Raw genomic sequence first — 18,535 nt, forward strand, 5'->3', positions numbered from 1 at the left:
CTTTATGGAAATGCTCTCTGGTACAAACAGTGTGGAATTGCGACAGCAAATTGCAAAACGGGACAGAAGCAATTTTGTACCTTATCCTGAGGGAGAGATAATCACTTAACACTCCAAGCATAAAAGTAATTGCTTTTTAAAAAGCAAGGGGTGTAGAAATGACAAGTTTGTAAACGCGTCCTTATTTCGTGCAAGGTGGGAAGAGGGATCAGCTTCCGGCTGCCTGTGCGGGACAAGGAGCCGCCGTGCTCGCTCCAGGCCCTCGGGGAAACCGCAGGAGAGCAAAGGTGAAATGCCTAACGGTCTCTGCTCCAGATGACAGCACCACTCCAATCCCCCGACCCAGGACACACGTGGTGACATGGCAACCCCAACGCAAACGCACGAAGGTAATGAAGATTTGACACGAGCTTTCTGCCCCGACTCAGAGTGACGCTGGTGTTCGCAGAACCGCGATGAGATGAGAACCACGTTAGGCTCTGGAAGGCAGTGCCCGGCTGCACTGAGGGTCTTTTTCACCCCAGCTTACGGCTCTGGACTTGGCCCGAGGCCCCCGACGGCGCCCACAGCACCTGCCCCTGCTGCTCCAGGAAAGCGGGGGGCGCGGAGACAAAGGCGCTTGGCAGAGCTGCTGACTCTGCGCCCCTCTTGTGCGCTGTCTTGTAAATGCACTGAGAAGGGCTTCGGGGATAAAAACACGTCAACTTTGCTGAACCCACCTTGTCCCAAAAGTATTTGACCTTAGAATGTCTATGACCAGCCCAAGGAAGCGGTGCTCCAGAGAAACGGTTTTAGGAAAGGCTCCTCTAAGCTTAGTTTTCAAAACCATAATCAGTGATAAATTGTTCTAATCTCATGGGGAGTCCTGCCTGTGGGAGCACGCACAGCTGCCCTTTCGGGGGGGGAGTCAGAGAAAACCCCCACAGCTAAAGCCGCATCAGGGGCTGCTGGCAATGGCGGGAGCATCCTGGTGACAGGTGGATAAGGCGCTTTTAGGATATCTGCCCTTATACACCCACAACGATGACATGCCTCCCGATGGCCCGGAAGTTTGGAGAACAGGAGTGGAACCCCGTCCTCCACGAAGGCACACTGGTCTGTGGGCTGCACAGCCAGGATGGGCCAGCAGCCATGCCCTGCAGACGTCCTGGTCACAGGGCCCTGCCCCAACCCACACGGTCCTCCGAACCGCGGCTCCCACGCTTGCTTCCAGAGGGACGCCCCGAGCCAGGGCATGGAGACTCTGGAAAGTCTGCTTTTGACACCTTTAAAGTTTGCATTTGCATTGGCAGTGAGAGCAGATTCCTAATCCACTTCCCTATTCTGCTTCCTACCAGCAGCCCTGCCGTGCGGCATGGTGGTTCAGGCTGCTGAGCGACACAGCTCCTTCTGGAAGCCTGGTGGGGCCCGTGCTGGCCGTGTGACCCTGACAAGCCATGCAATCCCTCCGAGTCCTTGTCTGTACAGGGGAGACGGAATAAAGGCCGTACTTGCTGTGGGCCTGATGCGGGGCGCAAGGGAGCGAGTGTATGGAGAGCACGTCTGCGGGCAAGCGGTATATAGCGGGGGGGGGGGGGCAGGGGGTACTCAAGAGGGCCTCTCCGTTCAAACAGCAGTCACTCACAAACGTGCGTTAGGCACCAGCTCCGCTCTGGAGATGCAGGTGGGCCCCGTTCCTGCTCCCACGGTGCGCAGAGGTGGGCATCCTCCACGGCTCGCTGCCCCCTCCGCAGGCAGCTTCTGGAGCGCCTCCGGGCCATGACGGGGGTGGGGGGTGGCGACTGAGAAAGTCTGACAAAGTTTGCAAACTCGCCCGGAAGTCACAGTTGGCCTCCTGCACTTGAAATGTCTGCTGATTCAATGGAGCGTGTGGGCAAATGCAGGAGACATGCCATTTGTATACCTAGCACAGACCCAGCCACGGCTCTAAGGAGTTTGCTGTACGTTAGTTCACTATTGGTGTCTCCTCTCAGAAAAATACACAGTCGTCCCATTTTAGGGGCTGAATAAGCAACTAAGGCACAGAGAGGTGGAGTAACTTGTCGGAAGTCACACAGCAAATCATCGGGGGTGGCAGGTCTGTGGGGTTCCAAAAGCCCATGCCCCTTTCTGGTTCATTCCACCAGCTCTCCTAGTCTATAAACTCAAGAAAATATAAACTAAATAAGCCTTTAAAAATGATGAAGGACGATGGGAAACCTTTTATTTTGGAGTCAGCAAAATCTACGGGAATTTTCCCTGAAATACCTTCTCTGCATTCCTCTCTGTCTGTCTGGGTAGAACCATCCTGGCGATCGTGGGGGAGCTGGACTGAGACTCACGCTGCTGTTGAATGGCAGAGCCCAGGCCTCGGTGGCCCCTCTCTCCTCTGGCCACGCGGGGGGCACGCCTATGTTTACTCTAGGACAACGTCCAGCTCCGGGCACCCGGGTGACCCTCAGGGGATATTTGTGGGTGGATTTCTTTCCCGAAATCCCCTGAATGTCTCATCACAAACACAGTGAGGAGAAGGGAGGGGGGCGAGGCAAGGTCACACACCAGACAGCATTCGGTTTGCATCAACCAGTGAAGCTTCTCCAAACTTGACCTGGACCAGCATCCTCCACGAAAGTGAACCTCTCACGAAAATTCTATCCCTGTGCCCCTCATCCCTTGCCCCACCTGTGCCGCGGGTCAGACTGACAAGGCAGTGAGGGATTTGCCCGAGAATCTGTGAAGAATTAGGTAGGTGCTTCCAGAAATCAGCACAAAAGATGTAGGACAAAGGCACGTACCCTGTTGACCCCACACTGAGACCAAACAGTCTGGAAGGATATCTGTAGACAAGGCGCTGGGTTATAAGTCTCTGAAAAACACCCTCAAATCCTTCGAGTGCTACCTGCAGAGGGACCAGGCCCTGTACCGTCAGTGACTCAGGCTGCAAATTCCTGAAATATTTCCAGTTTAATGTCCTCCCTCGTGGCCTCCAAGCCCTGTTGGCCGGGCACCAAGAACTCACCTTGGGCCGTCTACTTTTCCTTCTTGTTGGGCCCTGCCAGCCACACTCCGCCAGGGAGAGCGGGCATCCTGGAATCTTGCTGCCAAGAACACCACCCTCAGGACCGAGGAGCACAAACCCAACCCAAGCCACCTGCCACCAAGAACAAGAGCCCAATGTCCCCCTAGTGACTCCACTCCTCCCCTCATCACGGTAGTCTCGGGGAAAGGCCGGGATCACAGCCCCAGCTGTTACGGACCATCCCCACTCCCCCCACCGTTATCATCTCCTTTCCAGGAACCCCTAGACCTCCCTCCAGGATCCTGCTTCCTGGATTCTCTGAACTTAGTTCAGACTATTCCTTCCTTCCTAACCCTTCTCTCTCTGGCCAGCAAACTGTGCTCTTCGAGAACTGAACACCACATCCTCCATCCAGGAGTCTTGCCTGCTGGTCTCCTTCCCCAGTTCACCCCTTGCTTCCAGCACACACTGCAGGTCACAGAGTGTCTGTCTGTCTGTCTCTCTCCCCAGATCGACCATGAGCTTCTCCATCACAGCGAGGTGCCATGGAGCCATCTCTGAATCCCAACTTTCCGATCAAGAATCGGCAAATCAACAGTGAGCACTTTGGGGTTGAAATTACTCTCCAGCTGCTTTACTGTGAATTATAATATTCCCATAAACATGCTTTCTCCAACTTGAAAACTCAAGCAACATTGGTCATTATTCAGAGCACGGGCGTTTGGAGGCACACAGACCCAGGTCCCAGTTCCAACTCCATCACCTGCTAATGTCCCTGAGGCTGGCACCATGGTTCAAGGCTCCTGAGTGAGCCCAGTAGACCTCACGGAGTCTTCTCCATCCGACGCCTCGCTCAGAGCTGTCAGGAGGACTGGATGATTGCGCGGGGCCTGAGCTTAGGAAGTGCTCAGTAAGCACGGGGCTTAATAATGACAAGAATAACCAGAGGGCGGCGGAGTGCAGACCTTGACAAGGTGACTGGTAGGGCTCTGGGTTCATTCAGTGCCCGGAGCAGAATACACAAGGATCCACATCGAATCTATTCCTTCGGGAAATGTATGCACTTGGGGGCCGGGGCTCAGACGCAGGACTCCTGCGTTGCTATATTTAGTAAATGTTTAGTGCCTGCGATGTGCGGGCTTTGGGAATGCACAGAACAAGAAAGTCTCTGCATCTGAGCCCAAGGGGGCCCTGTCCTAAAGGAAGAAATGGCTCTTTCTTGCACTGAGATGAGGCCCTTTGTACATCGTGGGAGGGAGATTCCAGCCTCCTGCACCACGGCGCCCCAGAATGGCCTGCAGAGGGCCGTGCGCAAACCTGACACTCACCGCTCAGACTCTGCTCTGCTCCCCTGACCTGCGAGAGCTGGTGTCCCCGAATGACCCAGCCGAGCACAGACTCACGTGTGTGCTTATTAAGCAAGATTCAATCAGAGCATCATTTTTTAAAGATATGTTAAAAATAGCTTCTCATTTGAAGTAACTGTGTGTGGGGATGTTCAAAGTAAAAATGAAATCCACGACATGGTCATTCTCAGAAAATCCCGGGAAATGTTTATATGTTAGCATTTGTAACAACATTACCCAATGATCTGAAAATTTAAAACAGATCCAAGCTCTCGCCCAGCTACCTGGCTCGTGTATACACACAGCCCACAGTGCTGCGGTCGGAGGAACCGCTGAGCCTCTTCAAAGCTAGGAACCACACACACCACTGAGATCGCTGTGTCTTCTTCTTTTTCAAAAATCATTTAAATGAGAAGAAATTCCTGCACAGAGAAGCTCCAAAGCCAAAATCCTACAGCTGCTTTCCCTTTTGCTACCAGGAATTGAATTGAGAAATCTGATGAACTCGGTCGCTTCTGAAGAAGTCAGAGGCACAGTGACACATCAGCCCAGACTGCAAAACATTCCAGCGTGGGCCACCACAACTCCTTCCCTCTCTGAAAGCGAAAGGAAGCAAGCGAGAAGGAGAGACGGGCTTCGGGTCCCCCAGAAGTCTGGGACCCAGCTCATCCCCACCAGGGCGAGTCTGCACGGTGTTCACCGGGGTGAGGCTGGGGCCGGGGTGCAACATTTAAAAGAGCCCCAAACATGGAGTCATTACTATAAAGACTATGGCAATGCCCCATTTCAAAAATCGAAATTCCTGCAGAAAATCCATAGTGAACCTAACATCCCCACTTTAAATAAAGACAGGATCAGCGTGACTGACTTTTTCCTTTTGCTTCCAGGGCCTAGATTTACTTGTGTCCCCTAAAAGGCTGTAGAGTTGCCCAGCCAGGAGCACCAGCTGGGGGAGTGTGGGGCGGCTGCAGGAAAGAAAAGAAAGGAGCAAAGCACACTCACGGCTCAGCAATGTCGGTGAAAAACAACCTTTTGCTGAGTAACGCGGAAATGAATCTGAAACATATGGATTAAGTTTGTCCGAAAATAAACACAATTTTTAAAGGAAAGGAAAAGTACTTAGCCACTATGTTTGAGGTTTTCCTGAACCCGAACCTTTGGAAAATTAGCATACGAGTGAATTTCTCAGTGCCTGTAACACAGTCAGCTTTGAAATAGGCTGCTCCCAAAACCACCGGTTTGCTTCAAAACATTTTTTTTTCACGGTTTGCCCAAATCTGTTCCCCTACTCATTTGTCTTGAGGCTCAGTCCTGTGACTCTTTACAGGAAGGAGAAAGCTTTGCACACCCGCCGTCAGCCTGGGAGGCCGCAGAGCCCCTGGGATGGGGAGACTCTAGGGCACCAAGCTGGAAATAACTGCCCCCGCCCCCCAGCAAGGACCAGAGCCTGGGAAGAAGGCAGGTGAGCACTGGATTAGGAGCTGGACAGATGCCAAGGCGCCATCCTGTGCCAGCTCTTACCCTCGGGCACCTGGGCCCTCATGGCCCACCAGCAGACACCACTGCCCCCCCAGGGAGTGGAAAGAGCCAGGCACGGCCTGTGCATCCAGCAGACAGCTCAGGATCACCGCCGGCCACCCCCGGACAGTTCCGTGGGATCCAGAGACCCAGGGTCTTTGGTCACCTGTGCCAAGAACTCAGGGCGACACAGGGCTTGCTACGTCCAGCCCTAGCAAGCCGGGACAGGCTGAATCCCCATAGCTTGGGAGGCAAGTCCAAAGTTGAGGGTGTTCCAGGGTCTGGGGTGATATGGTTGGAAGCAAAGATCTCTCTGGATGTGAGGCCAGATGCCCCCAGACGGTGAGGCTGCTGGTTGCCCACCAGCACGGCAGCCCTCCCTGACACTGCCAGGATCAGCAGGGCATTGGCCTGGCACGCAAGACGGGCCTCGGGCAACTGCGGCCGCCCACCCGGAGGGAAATGCCACCTGCCGCCTTTCCCCGCTGGAGCTCCTCACACAGGTGGAGGGGTCCTCTAAGTTCTCCAGACTGACCTTGTGTAACCTTAAATCAGTCATATGATTTTGCTCTTAGAGCTGGGTCTGTGCCCAGAAGGGGTTCTTCAGATTCCTTTCTAAGGACGAGGACCGCCCGTTGGTGAGGACGGGGTTCTCTTTGGGTGTCGTCCCACTCAGAGCATTGGTTTCCTCCTTCAGAGGAGCTCTGTGAGAAGCGAGCAGGAGCCCGAGCTTGAACTGGAACCTTCCACCCCACCCGGAGCCAGTGGGGCTTTTCCATTTTTATACTTTTGACTTCCTGTCCCCGTTCAAACCCCACTTTCAAAAAACCTCCCACATTCTCACTGATGTAAAGTTGATACGTTTGAAAGGAGGTAAGATCCTGGATACAACTGGTCAAGTCTTATACCCTGGAAATAAGCTATGTTTCCTTCTTGCCAGCTTTTATAGAATCTGAAGAATCTTGGGAGAATACATTGATGGACAAGATTGGAAATAAAAAGCCCATTTCTTTGCAAGAAGTTCACGCCTCCCTCTGCCTGTGGGGCTGGTCAGCTTACGGCTTGAATCTTCTGAGCCAGCACCTGTCACAGATCCTTGCCGCTGGTAACCCACATGCCCCACACTTGTTACGTAGTCACACACGGGATCGTTCTGGCTTCGTTTCACTGAAAATTGTTGACACAAAAACCAGCAAGACACCCAGAAGATGAAGGAGACATCGCAAGACAAGCCACAGTACCATGAAGCTGACACTATGGGAATGACTGCCAAAGGCAAAATGAAAATAATCTGAGCACGGAGCTTTTCAAACCGTGCTCCCTGGAACCCACAGAGCTCTGCGGAACCCCTCAGGGGCCTCATGATAAAAACCTACTTTCAGCCACAGGCACTTTTTATCTGGTTTGCAAATGAGAGTTAGGAAGATTTTTGTTGGAAAAAAAAATTTATGATTCAAGTGATTTAAAATCCCGAGTCTCTACGACTAGAGGCACCAGCTGCTCAGAAGGACTCTCTCTCCTGCCAGGTGCCGCCAGAGGCCTGGGCAGGCGTGGAGCTTATGCACCTGGTGCATAAGGAGGAGGTGAGGAGCCTCGTGCACGTGAGAGGTTGCAGGAGGTAAGAGGTTTGAGCCTGCCTGGGCTTCTGGATCTTTCCCTGGGGCCTCTTCTCTGTGTGCAACACCTTCTGAACTCCACTCCCCGAATCCCACCTTGGTCTCATGGAAAAATCCCTATAAACTCCTACTAATCCTTCCAGAAGCACCATATGCCCCCTTCTCAGGGAAGCTTCCTGGGACGCCTTCCGGCTCCACCTGCCCCCCCCCCCACTAGACCGTTGGCGCTGGAGGGCAGGGACCATCTCTTTAATCCCGCCCCCGCCCCCGCGGCTAACCCAGAGCCCGTGTGCAAGATGATCAGAACATCGTCCTCATTTCTTTTCTGACTCCAGATGTGGTGACGGAGGACAACGCAGTCGCACACCTCCATCTCGGGCCGACCCTCCCGCATCTGGGAAGCTCGTCCCCACAGGAATGCCCCAGCGAGGGGGGCCGAGGAAGATCATGGAGGTTTGAATTTAATTTTTAGGTTCCAAAACAAAGCTGTGATCCTCAGAGTCAAGGAAAGTTGTCTAAATGTAAACATGCATTCTCTGTGTCTGTAACCAGAGTGCGAGGAGACTCCCCAAGTGATCTCTTAATGCCAGCGAAATTACATTCAGATGCCTCTGCCAGGCAAAGATAAATTGCCATTTGCACAACGGTCTTGCACTTAAAAGTAAGTCGGTTCCGAGAGCTGGAAAATTTATTATGACAGGGGAAAGGGGAACTCAAAGGGTTCACGATATTTAGTCTACTGATAAGACCGTTGAGGAGCAACAATAATTACGTCCAAGAATTTGAAGGGTCATTGTAAGGTCATTAGGAGGACACAGGCCAGCTGGACCGCATGCACTCAGGCACCAGAAACTGACTTAAAATACACCAAGAGCTGAGCGAGGTTATACCCCCGGCCCCTCCCAAGGCGCTCAGGGGACCAGCAGCACCACGGGGAGCGGGTGGGAAACGCAGACCCTCAGGCCCCACCCCGCCCCAGCCTGGACCGGCCAATCAGAGCTTGCGTCTTTACACGCTCCCCTGTGACGCGTTTGCATGTTTGAGTCCATGGAACCCTGGGCACTGTGCGTTCCTCCCTCCTGGGCCCTTGCCTCATAGCCAACGGCAGGAACTCCTGACCCCAGACAGGACCAAACAGGGCAGCAGGCTCCGGGGGAAGGCCGCAGCCCTCCTGCCCCCCTGCGATGTCCAGGATCAGGAGAGGCAGCAGGCTGGCACGGATCCCTTACACGGCAGAGGGAACAGCTTCCAGACGCGCCTTCCCCTAACACAAAATGCCTCCCGGCTAAGCTCCTGTACAGGGACAGCTCAGAGAAACAGGGTTTTCGAAAGCAGTTGTCTGGTCAAAGCACTTTAAACCCAAGTTGTATCTAAATCTGTCACGTGGCTGCCCTTGCAGGAGATTCAAACATAACACCTCAGCGCTTTCCCAATGCAGGAGCCAGACTGTCGGAGCTGGAGAGCGGGAAACCCCTCCCAGGGAGTACCGGGGGTGGGGGTGGCCGGCGGGCTCCCCAGGGCTCACCCACCTGCAGGGGCTGGGAAGGGGAGGGCGGACCCGTGTGCCCGGACCTCACTGAGCCTGGAGAGGGGCCCTCGAGAACATCAGGGCAAGGGGAGAGGGGCAACGCCTCGCTCTCTAGGCGGGGACGTGTTTCCTGGCACGGAGGGAACGAAGCAGAAAGCAAATGTATATTTGATGACATTTCTCTGCATGCGGCCTCTCTTCTGCAGAGCCAGGTTTGAACAGAGCCTGGCATGAGAGCAGACAGAGGCCAAGGAAAGGAGGGGGGATCCGACCAGAGAGGCTAGGACCGCCCCTGGAGGGAGTGGGTTGGGGCAGAGGTGCAGATACTGATCCGAGTCACGGCCAAAGCCACCAGAAGCCCGCCCAACTCAACAAAGTCCCCATGTGCCAGGCTCCCGGGAAAGGAGGCTCGGGGCCCAAGGGAAACTGGTCGAAAAGGGACTCAGCACTGAGAAGTGTCCCTCTGTACCTATTACCACCCCTAACTCCTACTAACCTAACCAGATATAAGAGAGCAGGATATGCGACCCTTTCCTATTCACTGTTCAAAGGAAACCCAGTTGCTTCCACACAACAGCACAAGGAGACAACTCACGAGATCGACTATCTGGGTATCTGCTATCGTGTGGAAAGAGAGATGTTGCCGGCTGACCGTTCACGGTTATGGGGTCTGGGGATGCAGCCCATACACATAACTCCGTTCCTCTTAAGAACCCGACCCACACACTTGCATTTCTCTCTGGAGCTGTAACTACAAATGTGTTCTGTCTACAATGCTTGCCGCTCTGCTCAGACCATAGAGGGGGGTACTCGAGCAGCGGGGTTCAGAGAAGACTGAGCATAATGGAACACACCCCTCTCATCCTGCTGGTCCTCCCCTGATCGCCACTCTTGCCCTCTGACCGGCTTGTCCCAGAGACTCAGACGCTGCCGCAGGACACAGAGTGCCACGGGGACCCTGGAGAGCCCCCTGCTACCTCCGAAGCCAGGCCCTCCCCCCACTGACCCCCACTCCAAGGGTGTCCTGGAGCTCAGTTGTCTTCCTACCAGAAAGCGGTGTGTGCTGGAAACCGGAACCTGAGTGAAATCCAGGGGAGAGAGCCAGGGCTTCGAGCTCTACCAGGGTCCAACCTCCTGCTCCATTCACACCACTGGGTGGATGAAGCCCGCAGGAAGACTCCCAGCACCTGTGCCCTGCATCCTTGAGCTCCACGCCTTTCAGATGGAGGGAGCGAAGATGACTTCTAATCTGCTAATGGAAAAAAAAAATAGATGAAAAAATCTAAGAGCGCTAGAATGTGAAACTGGCAGAAACACGCACATGCGTGTTTGGGGGAAAAAAATTTGGGGGGGAAAAAAATTCTAAGTGTGAGATCGGGTCCGTTATAATTCCATTATCCAAACATCACGGTATTTGCGATTTTCACCAGACAGAACCCCAAATGCGGAGCTGGAGGGAATCTTCAAATCCAGCTGGGACCAAGTAAGTGTGCAGGCAGAGCCACGTCCTAGTCAGGATGGCACAGCCAAGCAGGGCTCCACCGTGAGCGGATGTGCTGCTTCCTACATGCTGAGGACCACACGCGGGCTTCTGAGACAAGGCGCCGCCCCGCGCAGCGAACCCTCACTCCATCCTGCAGCAATGCAGGAACGGGGACCATGGAGGCCACTCCCTCCAGACCCAAGAAAAATGCCCCCTCCCTTTCCCTCCCCAGCAAAACAAGGAGGGCTTTTGGAAGATCCTGCATTCTTTTGAGAGAAGGCTCAGGAAGAATTAATCCTCAGATCGGAAGGGCAATGATAATATTTTGAAAATGACTTACTTTCTCTCTCTTCCAAGTGGCTCAGGTGAGAAACACAGGTGCTGATCTGTGTCACAAAAATGCTCTCGTTTATCTCTGAACAGCATCTCTGTTGGCACCGTGATCGACTTCAGCACTCTCGTGACTTTCATCCCCAAGTTCTGCAACACGGACACAGAGTGGGAGACAGAGTCCCTGTCAAACAGTTGCTGGTTAGTGGGGAGAGCTGGGGCTTCAAAAGAAATGCACAGTTATCTTTGACAAATATCCATACACGCTACCCTTTTAAGAGTGTTCTCTGTGCTCAGCGCGGGGCTAAGTGCTTTATATTGGGCCACTTAGTTCTCATTAGCAACCCTGCCAGGGAGAGTGTGTGCTCCCATGGTATAGGGAACAGGCACGGAGCTCGAGTGACTTTCACAAAATCACACACCCTGCCTCAAAAAAAACATGCTTGATTTTTTTTACTCTCCAGGTACCTCCAATTGTCACACAGAATCAGAGCTTGGACATTCCTCGCAATTTTAAAATAGAGGAAGATACACACTTCGGTATGGATGCAGAGGGCAAAAAGAAGAGCCCCAGTCCATGCCATTCCTTATCAGAGAAAGGAGAGGTGGAATTTGCACCAATGAACCTCTACAGGTTCTCCCCTCCCTGTTTCCAAGCAATCAACTTGAAAAAGCCTCAGCTGGGCTCAAGTGGAACCTTCGGAAGCTTCTTTAAGAGGGTTCTCCATGGTGGAGAAAACAATTAGGATCAGAAAACAGCATAGTTGCTTTTGCAAATGCATCCAAACACATTCTCTATAACCGGTGCTATGGGATTCTTCTCCACCCTGTCTCTGTGACTCTGAAAGTAATATCTCTTCCCACTACCAACTTTACTAAACCATGTACTGGAACCTAACATGGCCCCACGCTGTGTACAGAAAGCAGTCTGAGCAGTCCCTAACAAGGTCTGGCACGGTCTCACTGCCTCAGTCCGATGCTCAGGTGGCACACACATTTGTAACACCTCCGAAGGGCCTCACCCCGCTACAGAAAAGCCAGGGACCCCCTCCCGCCGCACACCATGCCAGAGATCCTGTAGGGAGCCCAGCTGCAAGTCGACCTAGGACCCAGTCACCAACCACAGGCTCCCTTTATTCGCCTGAGTGGCGCACGTAGCCTTGGGACAGGTTACAATGGGCTCTCAAAAACGAACTGTCCCTCTCCTCCTACCCTGCGCCCCAACACCGGGAGTCTGGGAACGCACGCGACTTCCCGAGACCCAGGGCCGGGACCGGAGTGGAGGAAGTGGCTGGGAGCTGTCCATGGTGGAGCCGCGCCTGGGCACGCAAAGCCGCCGGCTTCCAGCCCCCCGGCCTGCCCGGGATCCCTCTCCAGACCGCTGGAATGGAGAGACTCGCTCCCAGGCTCACCATCTCCGGGGTTGGGGCTGCAGCCAGGCACTGGCTCATACATCAAAAGATTACTTTCAAAAGAGAGTTCTCACCTGTGGGCAACGTTGGCTGCGCGGAGCAAGACTCAGGACCTCAAATCCGGCTGCTGGAGGCGCGCCTGGGACGGCTTTGTGGTGTTCGACCCTTGGGGAATGGCGGCGGTCGCTGAGAGCTGAGAGTCTGCAGCTGAGGACCTCGGGCGCACTTTCTCAAGAGCACATGCGTGCCGCCGGGTCCATTCCAGGAGGTCTCTGGCCCTCGTTCCCAGAGCGGCGAGCTGCAGACCTGGCCACAGCCCTGGCTCGCACTCCCCCAGGTCTTTAACCTAATTTAACCCTTCTTGGAGCCGACGTCCCTTGCCAGGCACCACCGAACCCTCTCCCAGCAATGCCGGGTTTGGAGTCTCAGTCTAAACATCAACAGGGGCCGTCATGTCTTTTAATATTTCATTGCACCTCCCCCCCACACACACACACACCGCGCGCCCTGCGCCCGCACGACCCTGGGAGCCCAGCGCTACCCGGAGTGCCTGAGCCGCGGGCAACGGGAGGCGGAGGAAAACCAGAAGGAAGACCGTGCCGAGGCCCGAGCAGCAGGGCGCAGACCTGTTGCCCGGCGCATACCCACGAGCGCGCAGTGTGAGCCGGCTCCCCGTCTGCTGGACTCCGCGACCTGACCCTCAGGGCTGTCCCTCATCGGCCAGCCACTGTCCCGGGCGCAAGACTCCCCTTCCCTCAGCCACTGAGAAGGGGGGGTACTCTTCGGAAAGCAAGCCCCCCCCCACACACACACTGCTGGCGCGCTCCGGGGCACCGGCGCCCCCGGCACCTGCTGCTTGCAAAAGATCACACGACCTCGGAGAAATCTTCCAGAGGGCAGTGACGGGGGCGTGTGCCCCTCAACAGACGCCCGGACGGACCGACAGACAGACAGAGGCGGACCGCAGAGCATAGAGTAGACGGACTGACAGAAGCCGAAGCCGGGTAACGTTTTCCCGTCACCAGCGGAGGCGCCGGCCCCGCGTTCTTACCTCCCCTCGCAGGCTCGGGCAGTCAGCGCAGCCTGGCGCGCCGGCCCGGCACTCTTACCTCGCGGTCGGTAGCCGAGGCGGCGGCACGTCCCGCCGGCCAGGAGCGCGGCAGCCGGGGCGGTCCGGTGGCACAGAGACGGGCTCCGCGAGCTCCGGGAACGTGGACCGGCAGTGTTTCAGGGGTGTCTGAATAAGTGGGGTTCCGCGCGCGGCCGCGCTTTGCCCCGGATGCCCCCGTGCCTCTCGCGCCCGCCAGTCCGGCCCCACTGGCCCGCGCCGCGCTCTGCTCGCGCTCCGCTCGCGCTCGCCGGCGCCCGCCCGAGCGGCGGCTTTTATAGTGCGCGGCGGCTCTCGGCGCAGTGCCGGCGGGCTGGCTCCTCCCCGGAGCCCCAGACGCCCGCCCCCGGCCGACCGCCCCTCGCCGAGGTGGGGCGGGGGCCCGCGCCCCGTCCGGCCCCGGGCGGGCTCTGGCGGCCGCTCTGGGAGGCGCAGACCCGAGCCCGCGGAGCCGGGGCGCGCGGAGAGCCGACCGCCGCGGCCGGGTGAGGGCGCTGGAGCCCAGGGCGCGGCGAGCCGCCGGCGCCAGTTCTGGGCTGCGAGGGGCTCGGCGGGCCGCCGAGGGCTTAGGACCACGCTCCGGGACACAGGCGGTGGAGGGGAGAGTCCTGAGTCTGCCAGAGGGACCGCGACATGGGGTTCAGGGCTATTAAGTCTCAGGATTTTTTTTTTAAATCAAATACGACTGGCCTTGGAGAGAGTTCCTGGTACAGGGGACCCAGTGTTTCTCCAAGAGCGACATGTTTGCAAGAGAACTTCATCTGAAACCAGAGTCAGACTCCCCAGGTTATGTGGCTGCAGACGAAGGTCTTAACCCCTCTGGGTGTCAGTGTCCCCATCAGGGAAATGGGTTCTATGATGCTTCCTTGAAGGACTAGTAGGAGGATTGAAACAAGATGTCAATAGTACAGATACCTAGCACATAGTAGGTGCTCAATAAGTTAGGGTCCTTCCAGCATCCTTCTCTAAATTTAACTGCGCAGACTGAAGTTCTCGAGGGTCAAAGCAAACAGGTATGACTGCTCTAGATAGTTCCCTTCCTGAGGAAACAGTTGCCAAGTAGAAAGAGCCCGTGACAGGTCCCTGGGGCACCTGGCGTCTTCTCTCCATTCTACCACTAGCTTGCTGGGTGACCCAGCATCATCTACTCCCCCTCTCAGAGTCTCTGTTTGCCTGTTGTTTGTAAAATGAGGGCTTTGATACCAGTTCTTCATCTGGTCCACTTTTTTGGAGTTTACGACTCAGCCTTTTCACCTGGCTGGTGGGAGCCTTCTAGAATGCACATTTCTTCCTTCCTTCCAGCCAGCATCCTGGAGAATCAAGTCTTCGGGCAATGGCCTCATTCTAGGCAGCACACACCAGCCCCATGAACCCACCACCAAGTGACAAGCAGGCAGAAGCTGCTGGAGCCCGTTCCTGTCTTCGGGGGCTGGGACAGAGCCCTGATTACTTGGCTAAATTAGGGAAGTCCTGCATTCCTCCCCAGGCCGTTCCCAGCAAGGTGGTCTTGACCTTCACTGGGGTCAGAATCCCCAGCCCTTCCTCAACTTCTTGAAAGGTAGCCAGCTGGGTTTTATGGCAAGCAGCCCTCCCCCACCTCTCCTTTCCAGCAAACTTAGGTGGGACCCACCTAAGCACCCTCCTCACCATACCATAATTTCTGGTTCCTTCCTTTCTTACGGAGGAACCCCAGACACCAGGACCCACAGACACCTGGAGGATGCTGAGTATCTGGCCACACAGAGAAAGGTCCGCTTTGAACCAGCCTTGCTTGGAGCAGAAAGAGCTCCAAGGGAGATCTCCCCCACTCCCCTCAGCAGAGAGTAGATCCGAGGCTTGCAGGGCACGTGCTCTCTGCTGAGAGGCCTGCCCCACAGGCACCGAGACACAGAACAGCCAAGACAGACTCTTGTCTGGTGATGGGCTCAGAGAATGACTTAGTCATGTTTTCTCGAAGCACAGAAATAACCAGCACATTCCTCTGGTATCCGGCTTTCTTGATCACAGACCGATGCCCAGGGGAGAAAGTGAGGCTGATGGATTGCAAACAGGCCCCACATGTCTGAAATCAGGCTCGACCGAGCTCCACCGGCGCTTCCACTCGGCACGTGATGCACGTCGTGCGCCAGGCGGCCCTTTGTGGCCGGCGTGAGCGGCGCTGCTCTGGTGGCGTGCCTACCCAGACTCGCCTCCACGTGTGGCTCTTGCAAGTGCCGACGGAGCAGCTGCTTAAGAAGGGCTGTGTTGGTTCTCTGGTTCTCGTCAGAAGCCCCGGGGAGAGTCTCCAGACAGGAGAAACGGTGTTGCTCCCCCCAGAAAGCCTGCCCTTTGGCCTCCGCCTGCCCCAGGTGGAGGTGAGATGCAGCCCTCAGCCATGTTCTGCGGATCCCACGGCCTGTGTGCGCACGGCTACCGCGAGCTGCCGGAGTCTGGCATTCTCGGTCCACTGGTGGGGGAGGGGGGGCAAGCCTGTCTCCCTGCTGACCCGCAAAGCCCGTCCCTGGTCTCCCAGCAGCCTCCCTCCGAGCTGTTTGAAAGATCGGCCACACCTGTGGCTGCATCCCCCAAGTCTCCAGACGAGGTTTTCCCAGGAAAACGGCAGGGAGACCCGAAGACAGGGGAGCATGGGGGAGATGGGAAGCAGAATGCAGCTGGGGGGAAGGAGCGAGTGGGCTGTTCACTGGAAGGCTTCCAGCAGACCCCACAAAAAATCAGACCCCAGGCATCCCCATCCTGGCAGAAGAGGCTCGGGAGCCACGGGCGTACTTAAATTCCACCAACAGGGGTCGCCCTTGGACACCAAGCCTGAAGCTGGCTTGGGGAAAAAGGGAAACTCCCAGCCTGCGCCCCGCGGCGGATTTCCAGGACTAAGAGCTGCTCAGTTCCTGTTTTGCTGCCTGCAGATGAGGTTGCCCAGCCAAGAAGAGACAAGTCCTTAATTTTTCTGGTGAGTGGAGGTCTGTGTTGGAGTTTGGGACGGGAAGTCTTAGAACAGGGGCCAACCGCTTGCAAGCTCTGAACATGGATTTCTACATCTCCCTCTCCAAAACTAATCATGGCCATGGAGAAGGAACATTCTTTCCTGTGTTTTTAAATATCTGACATACTTGTGTGTCAGATGTGATGTTTTCACATCACGTATTTCTTTTTCCTGGATGCAAAGATTATGTGTGTTCCTTGCAGGAAAAAAAAAGTGGAAAATTCAGAAAATGGACAATGGAGAGATCACCTCATTGCAAACCTAATGTGTGTATACTACCAAAAACTTGAAAAATACAGGGGCGCCTGGGTGGCTCAGTCATTAGGTGTCTGCCTTCGGCTCAGCCCCAGCATGGGCTCCCTGCTCAGTGGGGAGCCTGCTTCTCCCTCTCCCTCTGCCCCTGCTTGTGTTCCCTCTCTCACTGTGTCTCTCTCTGTCAAATAAATAAAATCTTAAAAAAAAAAAAGCTTGAAAAATACAGAAAAGCACAAAGGAAAAATATCACTGCTACTCAAGGATCATCTGTTAGCTTGCAGTAGACAGCCAAGTATCCTTCCACATATAAGTTACACAGATGCATGAATGCACACGTGTAAGTTTTCTGCAAGCAGTTCACTTGTTTAGCTCAAAATCCTTCTCCACCAGCTTGCACGTCCTGGAGAGCCGGAGCCGAGTCCCCCGGGTTCGCTCCTTTACCCACAATGGCCCCTACGGTGTCCAGCAGGGAGTCCGCATGCAGGAGGCATTTACATCGAGAACGAACGGATGCACAGAGAAGCATTTTTAATTAAAATAATATACATGCAGTTCATGAGAAAAGAAACCCAGATGGTTCATAAACATTTGAAAAGAGGCTCAACTTTGCACATAAACAAAGAAATGCAAATTAATGCTACACTGAAGTACTACTGGATTGGCAAAACTCCAGAAGTTTGATGTTACTGCCTTTGTTGGGGGACCTGGGGAGGCTGGAGAACAGACCCTGGCCTCAGCCATTGCTGAGGAAAGCTGAAACTGGTACAATCTCTGACGGCAGTTTGCCAAGATTTATGAAAATGTGTATTACATTTGACCCAGCGATTCCACTCCGGGCATTAATCCTGTATTTGCACAATGTGGGAAATGACACGCAGAGTCACACCCCGCAGCTCTCCTCGGGACGGTACGAAACTGGAACGGCGAAATGCCTAGTAACAGAGCTAATTAAACTATGTTATGTCTATCCAGCGGAATACCATGCGACTGTTTTTTTAAAAGACTAAGGATACACTTTATATACTAAAATAAAAAAATTAGGGGCGCCTGGGTAGTGCAGTTGTTAAGCTTCTGCCTTCGGCTCAGGGTGTGATCCCGGCGTTCTGGGATCGAGCCCCATGTCAGGCTCCTCTGCTGGGAGCCTGCTTCTTCCTCTCCCACTTCCCCTGCTTGTGTTCCCTCTCTTGCTGGTGGTCTCTCTTTCTGTCAAATGAATAAATAATAAAATCTTAAAAAATAAAATAAATAAATAAATAAATAAATAAATAAAATAAAATTAGGGGCACCTGGCTGGAAGAGCATGTGATTCTTGATCTTGCGGTCATGAGTTTGAGCCCCACGTTGGGTGTAGAGATTGCTTAAATAAATAAATAAACTTAAAAAAAATAAAATAGGGGCGCCTGGGTGGCTTAGCTGGTGAAGCACCTGCCTTCCGTTCAGGTTGTGATCTCCGTGATCTCGCGCTCCTGGGATGCAGCCCTGGGTCAGGCTTTCTGCTCAGCAGGGAGTCTGCTTCTCCCTCGGCCTCTGCCCCTCCCCCCTCGTGCAACCGCTCTCTCTCAAATAAATAAAATCTTAAAAATAAGTAAAACAATTAAAAATTCCAGTGTAAAGCCACGTATATAGCAAGCTACCGTTTGCACAAAGGAGAAGGGAGAAAGGACATACGTTTGCATTTAGTTCCAGATGTTTGAGACAGCATCTAGAATGATCCACAGCAAACAGCACACTTCCTGCCTGTCTGGTGCTGGTTTTGGTGGGTGTAGGACGATGGAAGACAGGAAGAGGAAACAGACTTTTCCTCGTATGACTTTTTGTGCCACTTCATTTTTGAACCAAGTGTGAATTTATTACCTAAGAAAAAGAAGCAAGTAATTTTTTAAATGGCAAAAAAAATCACGTTATATATAGTAATAAGCCTTTTTTCCCCACATAATAATATACCATAAACACTTCCCCAA

The 18,535-nt window shown here is 54.3% G+C and overlaps 1 protein-coding gene across 2 annotated transcripts in view; it reads right to left on the reverse strand.

The window, feature by feature from the left end:
* The window catches only part of CEMIP (cell migration inducing hyaluronidase 1), a 134,270-nt gene extending 120,695 nt beyond the window's left edge, over nt 1-13,575 (reverse strand). For both annotated transcript variants that reach the window (XM_057303644.1, XM_026510586.4), the window contains exon 1: nt 13,341-13,575. The gene's annotated coding sequence lies outside the window, so the exon portion shown is untranslated. The remainder of the gene's footprint in view (nt 1-13,340) is intronic.
* Between the last annotated feature and the right edge of the window lie 4,960 nt (nt 13,576-18,535).

This window comes from Ursus arctos, unplaced genomic scaffold (assembly GCF_023065955.2).
Source record: "Ursus arctos isolate Adak ecotype North America unplaced genomic scaffold, UrsArc2.0 scaffold_28, whole genome shotgun sequence".
In the NCBI taxonomy this organism is placed as follows: Eukaryota; Metazoa; Chordata; class Mammalia; order Carnivora; family Ursidae; genus Ursus; species Ursus arctos.